Consider the following 18,564-nt stretch of genomic DNA (forward strand, 5'->3'; position numbering starts at 1 on the left):
TTTGCCTGTGCTTAGCTCCATTCCGTTTCTTTTTTATCCTGAAAAACGTCCCAGTCCTTAACTATTACAAGAATACCCATAACATGACGCAGCCACCACTATACTTGAAAATATGGAGAGTGGCACTCAGTAATGGGTAGTATTAGATTTGCCCCCAAACATAACACTTTGCATTCAGGACAAAACGTTTTTTTGCATTGTTACTTTAGTGCTTTGTTGCAAACAGGATGCATGTTTTGGAATATTTTTATTCTGTACCGGCTTCCTTCTTTTCACTCTGTCAATTAGGTTAGTATTGTAGAGTAACTACAATGTTGTTGATCCATCCTCAGTTTTCTCCTATCACAGCCATTAAACTCTGTAACTGTTTTAAAGTCATCATTGGCCTCATGGTGAAATCCCTGAGCGGTTTCCTTCCTCTCCGGCAACTGAGTTAGGAAGGATGCCTGTGTCTTTGTAGTGACTGGGTGTATTGATACACCATCAAAAGTGTAATTAATAACTTCACCATGCTCAAATGGATTTCAGTGTCTGCTTTTTTATTTTTACCAATAGGCGCCCTACTTTGGGAGGCATTGGAAAACCTCGCTGGTCTTTGTGGTTGAATCTGTGTTTGAAATTCACTGCTCAACTGAGGGACCTTACAGATCATTTTATGTGTGGGGTACAGAGATAAGGTAATCATTCAAAAATCATGTGACTTGTTAAGCACATTTTAACTCCTGAACTTACTTAGGCTTGCCATAACAAAGTGTTTGAATACTTATTGACTCAAGACATTTCAGCTTTTCGTTTGTAATTAATTTGTAAAAATGTCTAAAAACATAATTCCACTTTGACATTATGGGGTAATGTGTGTAAGCCAGTGACACAAAATATGTTTTTTTGTTTGTTTGTAGTGTAACAAAATGTGGAAAAAGTCAAGGGGTGTGAATATTTTCTGAATATAGGATTAAACATATTTTTTTCTAGTTTCTATGTGAAATTTTCAACACAATTTCAACGTATACATAGTTCTGATGATTATGTTGAAATTAGATTGATGTAACAACCTGTTAGTCAGGTTATGTCATTGTATTTAAGTTTTACCCTGATGACTTTTTGCAAATCCAAATGTGTTTTCCACGTAGATTCTATGTCACAATAGGTTGACTAATTATGTGGAAACAACATTGATTCAACCAGTGTGTGCCCAGTGGGGTAGATATTGCCATCTAAATGCTCCCAAAATTTGTCAGGTTGATATGAAAAAGAAACACAAAACACTTGGCAATGGTAGCCATCTTACGATCGTTTACATACGATTGGATGAATACAATTGTGTGAGAGGAGTGGCATTTTCTGGTCTATGTTACTAGAGACTGATGCTAAGATATCCACCACTCCATATTCTTCCAACTTTGTGGTAAATTACAAGCCATTATTCTTATTCTTCACTGGCTCCCATCTAGAATCCAATCAGCATTTTCTTATAGTGAGGTGACCAGCATTTCAGTCCTCCTTTCCATTTTGCCACCACCGAGAGCCTCCTCTCTCATAACAAAAAGCATTTCTCTTCTGAGATCCACTTCATTACCCAGACTAATATGGAGAAGAATGTTTATTCAAATGAGCTTAGATCTAAATGCAGTAAAAAATGATCTGCTTACAAAAATAAATCACATTTAAATGAATTACAAAATAAATTACTGATCTGAAAAGTGCAAGTTTCCCTCTTTTGTTGAAGGGCCATGGGGTTAAACGAAGACTTATACTGGAGTTATTTTCTTATTCATTTATTTACTTATATATTTATTTATTCACGCCATCCATTACTCACCTAGTGACATCAGTTTGTGTCCATGGAAACAGTGTACATTTTATGGAGAACAACATTTTAATGAGACCTTTTGTGAGCGATTGATTGGTGGTTGCTAAGAAGAGGAAAGACTTTCTATTAGCAATTAATTGGCTGTTGTAATTTTCCACCTGAATGCGTACCAGACAGACAACGTGATTGTGTGACTTTAGTTGAAACCACCTGTGTGTCTGTGTGTTTCTACAGATTGACATGGACTATTGGCTATGAGACAGCTGGTGCCAATCAATATCACTTCCTCCCTCCCCGAACTAATTGATAAAGACACCCCAGAACTAGACACAAAAGGAAATGGACACTTACCTTCAAGGCGCCGTTCGACCGGAAACTTCTCCACGGACGGACATCTGACTCCTTGGTGCTCCTCGACTGCTGTCCCTCTCCGCTGATAGCCTGTGCCTGTGGGGGAAAAAACAATGTTACAGCGCTCTCTATAGCACTACTAAAGGAAAGTGCTTATTTCTAATGCGTGAGTGTGATTCTAAGTTGTAGATCAGTACATGCTTTAATTGTATGTTTGTTGTCCCCTGTCTACAGGGACACGGCCGACGCAGCTGCGAGAGGCTATCTACGCTACAACACAGCCGTCCCGGCTTGGAGTCAAATGAAATCAAATCAAATGTTACTTGTCACATGTGCCGAACACAACTTGTGTAGAGTTTACCGTGAAATGCTTGCTTGCGAGCCCTTCCCAGCTATGCAGTGTTTTAAAATAAAATAGTTAGTTGGGTACCATTCATTTACTATTTAGCAGTCTGGTTATTAAGCAGTCTTATAGCTTGGGGGTAGAAGCTCTCAGAGCCTGTTGGTCCGAGAGCCGATGCTCCTGTACCATTTGCTGATGGTAGCAGAGTGAACAGTCTATGGCTTGGGTGGCTGGAGTCATTGGCAATTTTTCAGGCCTGGATAGCAGGGAGCTCGGCACCGGTGATGTACTGGGCTGTCTGCACCACCCTCTGTAGCGCTTTGCGGTCAAGTGTGGTGCATTTGCCATACCAAACGGTGATACAGCCAGTCAAGATGCTCTCGATGGTGCAGCTGTAGAAATTTCTGAGAATCCGAGGGCCCAAGCCAAATCCTTTCAGCCTCCTGAGGGGGAAGAGGGACTGCCGTGCCCTCTTCATGACTGTGCGTGGGTGTGTGGGCCATGTTAAGTCCTTAGTGATGTGGACACCAAGGAACTTGAAGTTCTCGACGCGCTCCACAACATCCCTGTGGATGGGGGCGTGCTCTCCCCTCTTTCTCCTGTAGTCCACGATCAGCTCCTTGGTCTTACTGACGTTGAGGGAGAGGTTGTTGTCCTGGCACCACACTGCCAGGTCTCTGACCTCCTCCCTGTAGGCTGACTCATCGCCATCGGTGATACCACAGTCGTGTTGTCAGCAAACTTGATGATGGTGTTGGAGTCGTGCATGGCCACGCAGTCGTGGGTGAACAGGGAGTACAGGAGGGAACTAAGCACACACCCCTGAGGGGCCTTCGTGTTGAGGGTCAGCGTGGCGGAGGTCTTGTTGACTACCCTCACCACCTGGGGACGGCCCGTCAGGAAGTCCAGGATCCAGTTGCAGAGGGAGGGGTTCAGTCCCAGGGTCCCTAGCTTGGTGATGAGCTTGGAGGGGACTACGGTATTGAATGCGGAGCTGTAGTCTATGAACAGCATTCTCACATAGTTATTACTTGTCCAGGTGGGAGAGGGCAGTTTGAGGTGCAATTGAGATTGCGTCATCTGTGGATCTGTTGGGGCGGTACGCGAATTGGAGTGGGTCTAGGGTGTCTGGGATGATGGTGTTGATGTGTGTCATGACCAGCCTTTCAAAGCACTTCATATTTACAGATGTGAGTGGTACAGGACGATAGTCCTTTAGGCAGGTTACTTTGGAGCTCTTGGGAACAGGGACAATGTTGATCAGCTTGAAACGTGTTGGGATTACAGACTGGGAAATTAGAGATTGAAAATGTCTGTGAAGACAATTCCCAGCTGGTCTGTGCATGCTTTGACAATGCGCCCTTGCATTCTGTCTGGCCTGGCGGCCTTGTGATTGTTAGCCTGTTTAAATGTTTTGCTCACATCGCCCACGGAGAGCGAGATCACAGTCATCTGGAAAAACAGGGACTTTAACGCAAGGCACAGTGTTATATTCCTCGAAGCGAGCATAAAATACATTTAGCTTGTTTGGGAGTTCTGCATCGCTAGGCAACAACACTGCTAGGTTTCCCTTTATATTACATTTATTGTCTGCAAGCCCTGCCACATACGATGAGCATCAGAGCCGGTGTAATACGGCCCAGTATTTTACTATTGTAAAATCTGAACTTGGGAAAAAAAAAACTTTGATTGTACTTTCCCTGTCTCTGTGGTTGTGTTTGCCGTGGGATCTTAAAATTCTGCTTTTGACAATTTGGCGTAGTCGGCAGGATCCCACCTGCAAACACACTGCTTAGACATTTGAAACAATCAAAAGTAAGGGACACCCCCAGGTTGTAGATATCCCTATTTATACTACACAGGTAGTCATGCCATGGTTCATGGGAGCCACTTGGGTCCCCAAGTTTGATGGAAACAAGCAAAAATGTTGTGGTTGGCGGGCTCAGGTGGAGATAATGTTGAAAACACAAGGGCTTAGGTTACAGTACAGCAGCAGGTGGACTTTATTTGTACAGCGTTAGGGCGATGCCAAGCGTCAAGTAATGTTGTTCAAACCAGAAGAGCAGGCTAATGGAAAAACATACTAATGGCACTACAACCTGAGCCTGCAGTAACTGCCAAACGATACCCTGTCGTAGCTGAACTTAGGCCAGCAGAGCCAGAGCGCACAGCATCAGAGCCAGAGCCTTACCTTGTAAACCCTGAACCAAACCCAGACGAACTAGTGCTTTGGTGCTCCCACCAGGTAAACAGAGGTAAACCACCAGGCAGGTACAGAGACACTTAGAATCGTGGTTGGGACAACCATATTTAAAAGGGGGGGATGTCACAAATGACACTGACTCTTGCTAAAGTAGAGACTGCCATTCTACCTTATATTTATATTATCAGCATGTTTATTATATTACTTATCAGCATGTCTTATTATTTGACCATCAACCCCTAATTTACGAGTGCCTTTCACTCATGTGTGCTGTGTTATTTACAACGAATGCCTTCACTTAACTCCTTAAATTCTCACGTGTGAAATTCAATTGAACTGCATGACCTACAGTGCCTTCGGAAAGTATTCAGACCCATTTACTTTTTCCACATTTTGTTACGTTACAGCCTTATTCTAAAATGGATAAAAATATAAATATCTCAGAAATCTACATACAATACCCCATAATGACTAAGCGAAAACATGTATTAAAAATCTAAAACAGAAATACCTTATTTACATAAGTATTCAGACCCTTTGCTATGAGACTCGAAATTGAGTTCAAGTGCATCCTGTTTCCATTGATCATCCTTCAAATGTTTCTACAACTTGATTGGAGTCCACCTGTGGTAAATTCAATTGATTGGACATGATTTGATTTGTCTATATAAGGTCACACAGTTGACAGTGCATGTCAAAGCAAAAACCAAGCCATGAGGTTGAAGGAATTGTCTGTAGAGCTCCGAGACATGATTGTGTCGAGGCACAGATCTGGGGAAGGGTACCAAAACATTTCTGCAACATTGAAGGTCCCCAACAACACAGTGGCCTCCATCATTCTTAAATGGAAGAAGTTAAGAACCACCAAGACTCTTCCTAGAGCTGGCCGCCTGGCCAAACTGAGCAATCAGGCGAGAATGGCCTTGGTCAGGGATGTGACCAAGAACCCAATGGTCAGTCTGACAGAGCGCTAGAGTTCCTCTGTGGAGATGGGAGAACCTTCCAGAAGGACAACCATCTCTGTGGCACTCCACCAATCAGGCCTTTATGGTACATTGGCCAGACGGAAGACACTCCTCAGTAAAAGGCACATGACAGCCCGCTTGGAGTTTGCCAAAAGGCACCTAAAGACTCTCAGACCATGAGAAAAAAGATTATCTGGTCTGATGTAACCAAGATTGAACTCTTTGGCCTGAATGCCAAGCTTCACGTCTGGCCGAAACCTGGCACCATCCCTACGGTGAAGCATGGTGGTGGCAGCATCATGCTGTAGGGATGTTTTTCAGCGGCAGGGAATGGGAGACTAGTCAGGATCGAGGAAAAGTACAGAGAGATCCTTGATGAAAACCTGCTCCAGAGCGCTCAGGACCTCAGACTGGAGCAAAGGTTCACCTTCCAACAGGACAACAATCCTAAGCACACAGCCAAGACAATGCAGGAGTGGCTTTGGGACAAGTCTCTGAATGTCCTTGAGTGGTCCAGCCAGGGCCCGGACTTGAACCCGATCGAACATCTCTGAAGAGACTTGAAAATAGCTGTGCAGCGACGCTCCCCATCCAACCTGACAGAGCTTGAGAGGATCTGCAGAGAAGAATGGGAGAAAATCCCCAAATACAGGTGTGCCAAGCTTGTAGCATCATACCCAAGAAGACTCGATGCTGTAATCACTGCCAAAGGGACTTTAACAAAGTACTGAATATAAGGTCTGAGTACTTATGTAAATGTGATATTTCAGTTTTTTATTAGCAAAAATGTCTAAAAAACTGTTTTTGCTTTGTCATTATGGGGTATTGTGTGTAGATTGATGAGGGGAAAAACGATTTAATACATTTTAGAATAAGGCTGTAACGTAACAAAATGTGGAAAAAGTCAAGGGGTCTGAATACTTTCCGAAGGCACTGTATTTATTGCTTTGGATGGTGTGCTGTGATTCTACAGATTGCCATGGACTTTTGACTATGAGACAGCTGTTGCCAATCCCTATCACCTCCTGCCTCTCCGAACGAATTGCTAAACACGCTCCAGAACTAGACACAAAAGGAAATGGCACTTACCTTCAAGGGCGCCGTTCGACCGGGAACCTCTGCACAGACAGACATCTGACTCCTTGCTGCTCCTCGACCCCTGTCTCTCTCTGCTGATCGCCTGTGGGAAAAAGACTCCATTACAACGCTCTCTATAGCACTATAAGGAACATGCTTATTTAAAGCGTGTGATTGTGACTCCCATTGTAGATCAGTACATACTGTAATTGTATGTTTGTTGTCCCCAACGGCTACAGACACAGGGACACGCCCGATGCAGCTGCGAGAGGCTATCTCTGCTACAACACAGCCGGCCCGGCTTGGAGTTTGGGAGAAGAGAGCAGCAGCCTACCATGGACTACCGAACTAGCCATCGACTACCATCCCAGCCAGAGGCTAACAAATCCCTGCTCGGGAAGAAGAGCCGAACGAACCCTGCTCGGGTAGAGCAAAATGAACGAACATCAACCAACTCTCTGTGAGTGAAGCAACTGCTGTGTTAGTTTTGCCCTGTGTCATAGTGTATGCTCATGGTCCTAACTCCTCGTCTCCTTAAACGTTTCTAACTGGGCACTTAGTAGTTTTAAACAGAACCAATCAAACAAGTGATTTTTTAAGATATTAACACTATTGTAAAATTTGAACTTGTAATAAAGAACCTTTGTTTGTACTTTGCCTGTCTCTGTGGTTGCTGTGGGATCTTAGAATTCTGCTTTTGACGTGTGTATGTGGTTTTCCCTGTCCTCTAATGGGGTCTGGCAGGGTGGAGGGGTTGAACAGAGCTGCTCATCAGGGGATAAGTCACATGTGACAGTCTGTCAGGACACCTCTCATCAGGACACATACTGCAGAGACAGCAAATCCTCAACACACACACACATATATATACACAACTATATACACAGGTAGGCACACACACAAACCCATATGCACACACCTGCATGCAAAGAGATACGCACACCTCTCACATCAAACCCCTGAGAGGGCATTCATTTATCTTACATGAATAAAGAAAATTAATATATTCATACAGTCTGCATTGAGCCGTTGGGTTGATATGACATGCACAACAGCCAGATAAGATTTGTCTGCTGTTACAGAAATGGCTATTTAGTGAAGGGAGTGCAATCCGAGCCCCATCTCAGAGAAATAGGACATTGTGACCTGTCCCGCAACACCTTTCCCTCCTTTCACTGTCTCTCTCGCTCTCTCGCTCTCTGTCCTGATGTCATTTCTTTACAATTCATGGATATATGAAATTGGAGTGTCTGTCAGAGAACATGTTGTGTGACAGTCTCCACAACTACCTCAGCCTGTGTCAACGAAACATGTCCTGTATCAGTGTACGTAGGAACAGGAGTGCTCATAGGTTTTGATTTTGTGAAACAATCACAAATAGTGCATAGGCCTACTGTGCAAGTACAGTATCATTTTGGATGACATTCGCACAGATCATTGGAACCGGTGTGGTCGCAGTTGGTATACAATGCAACCACATCAAACAGCTTCTGATTCCCCCTGCCCGCCCATGATGAAAATCAATTATCAATGGACAAAAACATAGGCTTGCTCACTTATATACGGGACAACACATCTTTGCAGAGATACAGAGGAACATCAGATATCTATGGAGCCTGATCAGTCTTGACTGTTTTGAAGGACACGGGCAGAGAGTGTGACAAACCGCTTATTATACCAAGAGCCATCGAGACGATCTCTAAACCAAGCGGCAGTGGAGGGGAGGGGAGGGGAGGAAAGGGGAGGCGTGACCACAGAGAGGTGACAGAGCGAGACGCCAAAATGAACAAACGTGGAGATGAGAGGATAGAGAGATGGAGAGCCAGGGCCCGGCTCACTGGAACTGGCAGACGGGTTAGTCAGTGGAAGAGAGAGGGCCACTTGTTTGGGGAGCTGTTTCCAGCAGAACCCAGATAAACGTTCACAGTGGCTTATCTCCCTGTAGGCTGCTCTATTCAGTCTTGGAGGAAGACATGAGGAGAAAATATAATAGCCACAAGTTGCATTAGCAACGTTATTATAACTGTTATAACATGAAGTAGTTCGCATCTGTTTACTTATTATTGTGTAATTACACAATAGAATGTGTGTTTAAAGTCAATGGTGTCTAAAACCACAGTCCTGATGATTCTAAAGGTTCCTAGTTGAGCACAGTATCCGTATATGGGAATAAGATTGTGTGGAATCGGCAGCCTTTGGATATCTCTCTCCTACTTTGATGAAATACCTCATATCTGTTCCTCATTTCCCCCAATCCAGTCTGCTGTGATAAAGAGGGAAGTGGGAAACAGTGGGTCTTATGGGAGTCTGTTCCTCTACTCCGCCCATCCTCCAGGGTTGGCCAAATTACAGCCAACCACACCGCTTTGGAGCAGCAGCTATCCAATGAGGCAGTAATACATGTTGCGTGAAAATCAACCAAGGTCATCAGGGTCGTCACATGTTCCTAAGAAGAGACTCAGACTGTGGCTGTCGGTGTCGGTTAGTTCAATACAGTGGATAAGCACAAAAACGTAGCACTTTAAAACTGATGCATGAAATTACCCATACATTTTTGTGGGCCAATTATCTTTAGTAAAGAGCCACTTAAACCACTCTGTGCTGTGGTGACCAGTAGTAGTACAGTTGTGGTCAAAAGATTTGAGAATGACACAAATACTAATTTTCACAAAGTCTGCTGCCTCAGTTTTGATGATGGCAATTTGCATATACTCCAGAATGTCATGAAGAGTAATCAGATGAATTGCGATTAATTGCAAAGTCCCTCTTCGCCATGAAAATGAACTTAATCCCCCAAAAACATTTCATTTTACATTTTACATTTTAGTCATTTAGCAGACGCTCTTATCCAGAGCGACTTACAGTTAGTGAATACATATTTTTTTTTTTTTTATACTGGCCCCCCCGTGGGAAACGAACCCACAACCCTGGCGTTGCAAACGCCATGCTCTATCAACTGAGCTACATCCCATTTCCACTGCATTTCAGCCCTGCCACAAAAGGACCAGCTGACATCATGTCAGTGATTCTCTCGTTAACACAGGTGAGAGTGTTGACGAGGACAAGGCTGGAGATCACTCTGTCATGCTGATTGAGTTAGAATAACAGACTGGAAGCTTTAAAAGGAGGGTGGTGCTTGAAATCATTGTTGTTCATCTGTTAACCATGGTTAACTGAAAGGAAACATGTGCCATCATCATTACTTTGCACAAAAAGGGCTTCACAGGCAAGGATATTGCTGCTAGTAAGATTGCACCTAAATCAACCATTTATCGGATCATCAATAACTTAAAGGAGAGAGGTTCAATTGTTGTGAAGAAGGTGTCAGGGCACCCAAGAAAGTCCAGCAAGCGCCAGGACCGTCTCCTAAAGTTGATTCAGCAGCGGGATCGGGGCACCACCAGTGCAGAGCTTGCTCAGGAATGGCAGCAGGCAGGTGTGAGTGCATCTGCACGCACAGTGAGGCGAAGACTTTTGGAGGATGGCCTGGTGTCAAAAAGGGAAGCAAAGAAGCCACTTCTCTCCAGGAAAAACATCAGGGACAGACTGATATTCTGCAAAAGGTACAGGGATTGGACTGCTGAGGACTGGGGTAAAGTCATTTTCTCTGATGAATCCCCTTTCCGATTGTTTGGGGCATCCGGAAAACACCTTGTCCGGAGAAGACAAGGTGAGCGCTACCATCAGTCCTGTGTCATGCCAACAGTAAAGCATCCTGAGACCATTCATGTGTGGGGTTGCTTCTCAGCCAAGGGAGTGGGCTCACTCACAATTTTGCCTGAGAACACAGCCATGAATAAAGAATGGTACCAACACATCCTCCGAGAGCAACTTCTCCCAACCATCCAAGAACAGTTTGGTGACGACCAATACCTTTTCCAGCATGATGGAGCACCTTGCCATAAGGCAAAAGTGATAACTAAGTGGCTCGGGGAACAACAATACATGGAAATGTTGGGTCCATGGACAGGAAACTCCCCAGACCTTAATCCCATTGAGAACTTGTGGTCGATCCTCAAGAGGCGGGTGGACAAACAAAAACCATAAATTCTGACAAACTCCAAGCATTGATTATGCAAAAATGGGCTGCCATCAGTCAGGATGTGGCCCAGAAGTTAATTGACAGCATGCCAGGGCGGATTGCAGAGGTCTTGAAAAAGAAGGGTCAATACTGCAAATATTGACTCTTTGCATAAACTTAATGTAATTGTCAATAAAAGCCTTTGACACTTATGGAATGCTTGTAATTATACTTCAGTATACCTTAGTAACATCTGACAAAAATATCTCATAACACTGAAGCAGCGAACTTTGTGAAGACCAATACTTGTGTCATTCTCAATACTTTTGACCATGACTGTACATGTAAAGCCTTGTTTACATTTGATTATTCCATACCACCACCTTGTGGTCACAGACCTGCAGTAGAATACCCAGAGAATCCTGTCAGGACTCAACCAACCTCCTCCTCTGTTAACAGCTCACATACTGTGTTAAATGAGTATTCAAATAACAATGTTTTTCTAAATGAGAGTGTAGGTACAGGGCATCCAAAATAGATCCACTGTGGTGAGAGATTGAGGTGTTACAAGCAGCTGTGCTGAAATGGTTTCAGGCCACATTCTACAGTGATTTACATTTTTAAAATGTGTACAGATATGCATGACCGCGAGAAGATGTTTTGGGTTGGGGGGTGCTGTCGACTGGGTGGGGGGAGGGGGTAGATTGGGGTGCTGAGGAGTATTTTCTCCTCTCATACAGGAGTAATAAATGGCCCAGTTCATATATTTAGTGAAAAAACTATATATATATATTTTTTAATTTGTTTAAATATATATATATATATATATATATATATTTGATTTATCAGGGGGTGCTGCAGCACCCTTACTTCCTGCAGCTATGCAGATATGGCAGTTAACTGAAAATATGCATACATCTTTTATTTTATATAAAAAACATCAACAATGAGGTTAAAGTATCTGGTAGACAATACATTCACCCATAGAGTATCAATCATGAGTACATTGCATCACATTTGAGTCACGTAGACACCCACAGGGCTCTGGTAAATTGCTGAGTACAATTGTGGCGCTCAAGAATCCCTTTGCCATTAGCTAACAGCTGAAATTGGCAGTCACCACTCCAGCTGGTGCGGATCTCCTTAGTTCTAATAGGCTTAAAAACGTAAAGCCCCGAAATGAAGCATTATTTTAAGCTTATACACTGATTTTCTGTGAAGTGTTAGAAACCAATAAGAATAATCCCAGGTCAAAAACTGTAATTTAACGAAATGACATTTCTACTTTTGTAAAATGGCTGGAAACTATTTTCTAAACAGACATGCTGCTTAACCCTATCAGTCCCGAGACCCCAGCAAAAAATCGTATTTTCATTTATCTGACTTTCATTTATCTGAATGACCAGCCCTTATATTTAGCCTCACAATTAAGTGTTTTACCATTTCATTTTCAGGACAATCAGGGCTACAAGTAGAACACAAAACAATTTGACATACACATTTGCATTAATCAGTTTTATTGACAAATGTCTACAGCAGCAAAAACCTGATCAAAATAAATGTATATGAATGCTGTAAAAATAGAAATTGTTTGCACAGTGGGAAATTAATACCCAACTAGTCAGTGTCAACTGTGTGGAGTTTGTCACAGCAACTATGTGAGCTTATTACAGCATTATAGACACTATGTCCTGGGATTTCCTGTGATCTTCTATGTAGAAGAACCCCTTACCTTCTAACGACTCTTGTGCAGCTTGTGAGTGTCATAGAGCAAAACATGTTACATGTGCGTGTTCGTAAGAGTCCCAACTTTTCATATATAGCTTTTAATAGTTTCCAAACATTTGGAGTCTACAGACGTTTTTGTAAAAAGACCTGGCCTGGGCCCCTTTGGGAATGCGCCCTTGTCTCACAAACACCGCTCTAGCTCAGCCCCCATTAATCACACAGACTAATGGAGCAGAAGAATTAGATGAATTCAATGGTACAACCCAGAAGTCTGTAGCTCAAACACAGCAGACTCGTTGGGTTAAATGTCAAGGTCAACTATGAATTATGTCAGGCTTTCACAATGATGTACAAATAAACTGTTCATAATATCATATAATAATATCTCATGACCGTTTGTCCTAGGTACAAGAGTAAGTACAGCATTGAAATCCGATTGGGCTAATGGAACCCATGATCCTTTAAACAGGAGAGGATTGGCTCTCTCAGAACTACAGGGGCATGGAGCAGCACTTACCTCCCCAGCCAGGATAGCATTGGAAGTGGGTATGCATGTCCACAGCCTCATGTGGCTTCAGTTTGCACAGTACCCATTAGCGGTGCCCCCCTGCCGAACAAAATAGGGATTGCCTTTGGGGGGGGTGAATAGTTATGAACGCTCAAGTTTTCTGTTTTCTTGTTTGTTTCACAAGAAAAAATATTTTGCATCTTCAAATTGGTAGGCATGTTGTGTAAATCAAATTATACAAACCCCCCAAAATTCAATTTAAATTCCAGGTTGTAAGGCAACAAAATAGGAAAAATGCCAAGGGGGGTGAATACTTTCGCAAGCCACTGTAGTTGGTTTACAAGTTAACAGACCATAGAGAAAAGTGATTGCTGTCGAATGACCTTCTGATACCAAACTTCTATTTTCAAAGGAAGAAAGAGGAAGGAAAACAGTATGGAGAAAAAGGTGTGCTTGAGTTAGGTTGTCCGGAATGCGGGGGGGACAGAGCTTGTTCTTTTGGTATCACAAAGTCCATATTCGGGGGGGGTTCCAAACATCAATCAAAAAGAGGACGAGGCGGAATGTTCTCTCCTACAGTGGAGATTTGTTAAAGAAACAGGAACAAATGTATCTCTGAATCACCTTTGCGAATCGAATTGCTAGTGTGAAATGTCAAGCCTAAGTAAGCGCAGTTTCCTGTAGCCTAGTCACCTAGTGTAAATGAGAGGAGGGGCTGTGTATTATATAAATTATTACAAACTATTCCCCTATATTGTCTAGAATTAATTAATTAATTAGATAATTAATGGCTGTAGCCTGCATATTTTAATTAACTTTTATGCAAACCTGGCTATCTGCAATGTGTCTAAACACATATAAAACTCTTGCTGTAGACTTCAAAGGATCACAAATAATTTTGCCTCAAGGCAACCTATAATTATGGAGAGGAGGGCTGTGAAAGTTTTATTTGACCTCAAAACCTGAGGGTAGCCTATAGCCCACCAATTTGGATGTAAAAACTCTAAACTGTTTTTCAAAAGATATATACAGTGCATTCGGAAAGTATTCAGACCACTTGTCTTTTTCCACATTTTGTTACGTTACAGCCTTATTCTAAAATGGATGAACAAATAATAATCTCATCAATCTACACGCAATACCCCACAATGACGAAGCAAAAACAGGTTTTTAGAAATGTTTGCAAATGTATTACAGATAAAAAACAGAAATACCTTATATACATAAGTATTCAGACCCTTTGCTATGAGACTTGAAATTGAGCTCAGGTGCATCCTGTTTCCATTGAGCATCCTTCAGATGTTTCTACAAATTGATTGGAGTCCACCTGTGGTAAATTCAATTGATTGGACATGATTTGGAAAGGCACACACCTGTCTATATAAGGTCCCACAGTTGACAATGCCTTTCAGAGCAAAAACCAAGCCATGAGGTCGAAGGAATTGTCCGTAGAGCTCTGAGACAGAATTGTGTGGAGGCACAGCTCTGGGGAAGGGTACCAAAAAATGTCTGCCGCATCGAAAGTCCCCAAGAACACAGTGGCCTCCATCATTCTTAAATGGGAAAAGTTAAGAACCACCAAGATTCTTCCTAGAGCTGGCCGCCTGGCCAAACTGAGCAATCAGGGGAGAAGGGCCTTGGTCAGGAAGGTGACCAAGAACATGATGATTAATCTGACAGAGATACAGAGTTCCTCTGTGGAGATGGGAGAACCTTCCAGAAGGACAACCATCTCTGCAGCACTCCACCAATCAGGCCTTGATGGCCAGATGGAAGCAACTCCTCAGTAAAAGGCACATGACAACCCACTTAGAGTTTGCCAAAAGGCACCTAAAGGACTCTCAGACCATGAGAAACAAGATTCTCTGGTCTGATTAAACAAAGATTGAACTCTTTGGCCTGAATGCCAAGCGTCACGTCTGGCCGAAACCTGGCACCATCCCTATGGCGAAGCATGGTGGTGGCAGCATCATGCTGTGGGGATGTTTTTCAGTGGCAGGGGCTGGGAGACTAGTCAGTATCGGGGGAAAGATGAACGGGGCAAAGTACAGAGAGATCCTTGATGAAAACCTGCTACAGAGCGCTCAGGACCTCAGACTGGGGCAAAGGTTCACCTTCCAACAGGACAACGACCCTAAGCACACAACCAAGACCATGCAGGAGTGGCTTCAGGACAAGTCTCTGAATGTCCTTGAGTAGCCCAGCCAGAGCTCGGACTTGAACCCGATCAAACATCTCTGGAGAGACCTGGAAATAGCTGTGCAGCGACGCTCCCCATCCAACCTGACAGCGCTTGACAGGATCTGCAGAGAAGAATGAGAGAAACTCCACAAATACATTTTACATTTTAGTCATTTTAGCAGACGCTCTTATCCCGAGCGACTTACAGTTAGTGAGTGCATACATTTTTCATACTGGCTCCCCGTGGGAATCGAATCCACAACCCTGGCGTTGCAAGCGCCATGCTCTACCAACTGAGCTACAGTTGAAATACACATGTGCCAAGCTTGTAGCGTCATACCCAAGAAGACTCGAGGTTGTAATCGCTGCCAAATGTGCTTCAACAAAGTACTGAGTAAAGGGTCTGAATACTTATGTAAATGTCATATTTCAGGTTTTTTTAAATATAAATTTGCACAAAAAGATAACAAAATGTGCTTTGGCATTATGGGGTATTGTGTGTAGCTTGATGAGGGGAAAAAACAATCTAATCAATTTTAGAATAAGGCTATAACGTAACAAAATGTGGAAAAAGTCAAGGGGTCTGAATACTTTCCGAATGCACTGTACATCTGTGGAGATTTGCCATGAGAGAGTTCTATGAGCATGCACTGTCTTTCTACAATGTTAGGTAATGTGTTTGCTTCCTGGAAACTTGTATTGCTGAAAACTTGAAATAACTTTTGGCCAGCAGCACCCAACAATTATAGAGGGGAAGGAGTATTCCTTTAAGAAACATGTTGTGCCAGACAAACCTACTCTCAAATGTAGCCACTCTCAAATGTCTACGCCCACTGCCACTATGTGTACATTGTGATTGTTGAATCCACCAGGAACCAAGGAGAGACAGGCAGTTGTATAATTAAGATAAACACTGATACACAAGTGATCATCACACAGATAAATCCATTTGTGGACAATGTACTGCGAAAGATTGTATTGGATGTTGTTATACAACGGACGGTCTAATCCTGGATGCTGATTGGTTAAAACCACATTCCAGCCGGTGTCTATTCGACAAGTTACCACCGGCTAAATCTAAGATGTTGAAATGCCTATTTACTCTGTTCCATCTCACTGCGCAATCCACTGTTTCATCAGTCCAGCCAAGCAATTTCTACACTAGGTCTACGCTGTAAAAAGCATCTACACATTATCTCCCATTTCCTTTACACTACCATTTGGTTTTCAACATCAGACTTGTAATAACCTTGCTGTCGGTCTCTCCGACATTGTTTCAATATTGAAATTTGATCACCAGCTGTCCTATGGTAATGAACGTGTCGAGAGTCGGGACGAGACAGACAGGCTGGCAGCTTTTCTCAGCCAGTCGAAATCATGAATCAGCATAATTTTTATGGATATAAACAGTTGAAGTCGGAAGTTTACATACACCTTAGCCAAATACATTTAAGCTCAGGTTTTCACAATTCCTGACATTTAATCCTTGTAAAAATTCCCTGTCTTAGGTCAGTTAGGATCACCACTTCATTTTAAGAATGTGAAATGTCAGAATAATAGTAGAGAGAATTATTTATTTAAACTTTTATTTCTTTCATCACATTCCCAGTGGGTCAGAAGTTTACATACACGCAATTAGTATTTAGTAGCATTGCCTTAAAAAAATGTTAACTTGGGTCAAACGTTTCAGGTAGCTTTCCACAAGCTTCCCACAATAAGTTGGGTGAATTTTGGCCCATTCCTCCTGACATAGCTGGTGTAACTGAGTCAGGTTTGTAGGCCTTCTTGCTCGCACACGCTTTTTCAGTTCTGCCCACATATTTTCTATAGGATTGAGGTCAGGGCTTTGTGATGGCCTCTCCAATACCTTGACTTTGTTGTCCTTAAGCCATTTTGCCACAACTTTGGAAGTATGCTTGGGGTCAATTTGGAAGACCCATTTGCGACCAAACTTTAACTTCCTGACTGATGTCTTGAGATGTTGCTTCAATATATCCACATAATTTTCCTTTCTCATGACGCCATCTATTTTGTGAACTGCACCAGTCCCTCCTGCAGCAAAGCACCCCCACAGCATGATGCTGCCACACCCGTGCTTCACGGTTGGGATAGTGTTCTTCGGCTTGCAAGCTACCCCCTGTTTCCTCCAAACATAACGATGGTCATTATGGCCAAAAAGTTATATTTTTGTTTTATCAGACCAGAGGACATTTCTCCAAAAAGTACGATCTTTGTCCCCATGTGCAGTTGCAAACCGTAGTCTGGCTTTTTTTGGCGGTTTTGGAGCAGTGGCTTCTTCCTTGCTGAGCGGCCTTTCATGTTATGTCGATATAGGACTCGTTTTACTGTGGATATAGATACTTTTGTACCTGTTTCCTCCAGCATCTTCACAAGGTCCTTCGCTGTTGTTCTGGGATTGATTTGCACTTTTCTCACCAAAGTACGTTCATCTCTAGGAGACAGAACGCGTCTCCTTCCTAAGCGGTATGAAGGCTACGTGGTCCCATGGTGTTTATACTTGCGTACTATTGTTTGTACAGATGAACGTGGTACCTTCAGGCGTTTGGAAATTGCTCCCAAGGATGAACCAGACTTGTGGCGGTCTACAATTTTCTTTCTGAGGTCTTCGCTGATTTCTTTTGATTTTCCCATGATGTCAAGCAAAGAGGCACTGAGTTTGAAGGTAGGCCTTGAAATACATCCACAGGTACACCTCCAATTGACTCAAATGATGTCAATTAGCCTATCAGAAGTTTCTAAAGCCATGACATCATTTTCTGGAATTTTCCAAGCTGTTTAAAGACACAGTCAACTTAGTGTATGTAAACTTCTGACCCACTGGAATTGTGATACAGTGAATTATAAGTGAAATAATCTGTCTGTAAACAATTGTTGTAAAAATGACTTGTGTCATGCACAAAGTAGATGTCCTAACCGACTTGCCAAAACTATAGTTTGTTAACAAGAAATGTGTGGAGTGGTTGAAAAACGAGTTTTAATGACTCCAACCTAAGTGTATGTAAACGTCCGACTTCAACTGTACAAAGACACGTCAATAGAAAAACAGGAAATGCAGCTAGTTTGCTGTCATTCCAGCTTCAGTTTGTAGTGATTGTGTTAGCCGTGTAGTTGGCTATCTCTTCTGAACATTGACCTGGCGAGAGAGCAAATGTTCTATGCCAGGCGAAATGGCACATCATTAGCTCATTGTTATGGATGTATCCCCCGAAAAAATTGTAGAAAACAGCTTAAACAAACGTAAATGCAGCTACTTTGCTGTTATTCTGGCTACACTGTTTGATGTGACTGTGTTAGCCAAAGTTGGCTAGCTGGTAAGCAAGGGATAAGAACGTTGCCAGCCATCATGGCAACGGAAC

Source organism: Coregonus lavaretus (genome assembly GCF_964263955.1).
Source record: "Coregonus lavaretus genome assembly, chromosome: 8".
Classification (NCBI taxonomy): domain Eukaryota; kingdom Metazoa; phylum Chordata; class Actinopteri; order Salmoniformes; family Salmonidae; genus Coregonus; species Coregonus lavaretus.